Consider the following 1,144-nt stretch of genomic DNA (forward strand, 5'->3'; position numbering starts at 1 on the left):
GTAGAGTGATTTACTCTTTCTGTTTTCTGTCAGCTAGATATTATGGGACAAAGGACACAAATTTTTCGTGTTTATATTTGCCTAGACTCATTATATTTTACTGGCCCACTTGGCCACTTAAATAGTGTGGAGTAGAGTAGGTTGGTGGGTGGCCTATTTGGAAAAGTATACAAGGACGATGTTATAAAAAGTAGTATACCATATAAAGGGATTTTTCTGTACATGATATGCAGCTACTTATGAAAATCTTTGATTAGATTTTCATTAAAAACAATATCTTCTCTTTGTAAAAAGCTTAGACACTTGTAAAACAAGAGTATCATGTGTTTTTCTCTTTCAGATACATAAAAGAGCACCAAGGGTATGAAAGGAATCTTTCCTACAGGAATGCAGGGGAAAAAGTTACAAATAGTTCAAGAGGAAAATTCTGACAAATAATCCTCTAGGTCAAGAAAACTATCTTTGTTTACCGAAATTATGACCCACCAAATCTGCACACTCAACACAGTAAATGAAATAGACTCTTGTAAGCAGAATGTATATTTATTTGTGAAATTTTATATAATTTTTGATGCTTCTGGGAGAAATAAATAAAATTATTTTAAGAAAAATTATTCTGAAGAGGAATATTGAATTCCACAAAGATAAACATTCCCTTTATGAGTCAATGATTACTACACAAAAATAAATAAGCTGAGTTTTAAATGCCAGTAATGGTTTGCAAGAAACAAAAAAAAAAATTGCACGAAGCCCAATTATAACCCACTTTCCCTTGGACTGTAATACATGGCTACAAGAAAGTGATTTGGCCTTTTTTTTGTTGTTCACTACTAGGGTACAGGAAAAGCAATGAAAAGTGTTTTGTTTCCCATGGAGAGTGGAATTAGAATATATTCCAAAGATCTTCTTGTACTCATTAGTAAATAAAATTAAAATGGGGAACATATATGTCATTTTAAATGAACAGAAAATTCTTTTAAAATTTATTAATCTACCAAGCCCCATACACACTGTAAGTTACCTCAATGTAAAACTCACTGAGATTTTTAAAAATCATGCATATGATACTTTCCCATTAAAGTTGTGAACTCTTCTGTAGTCATTGTTTCTATGTTTTTTATCACATTAAATCAGCATGTAATTG

This window comes from Alexandromys fortis, unplaced genomic scaffold, assembly GCF_014885135.2.
Source record: "Alexandromys fortis isolate MF-2015 unplaced genomic scaffold, M_Fortis_MF-2015_v1.1 scaffold_180, whole genome shotgun sequence".
In the NCBI taxonomy this organism is placed as follows: Eukaryota; Metazoa; Chordata; class Mammalia; order Rodentia; family Cricetidae; genus Alexandromys; species Alexandromys fortis.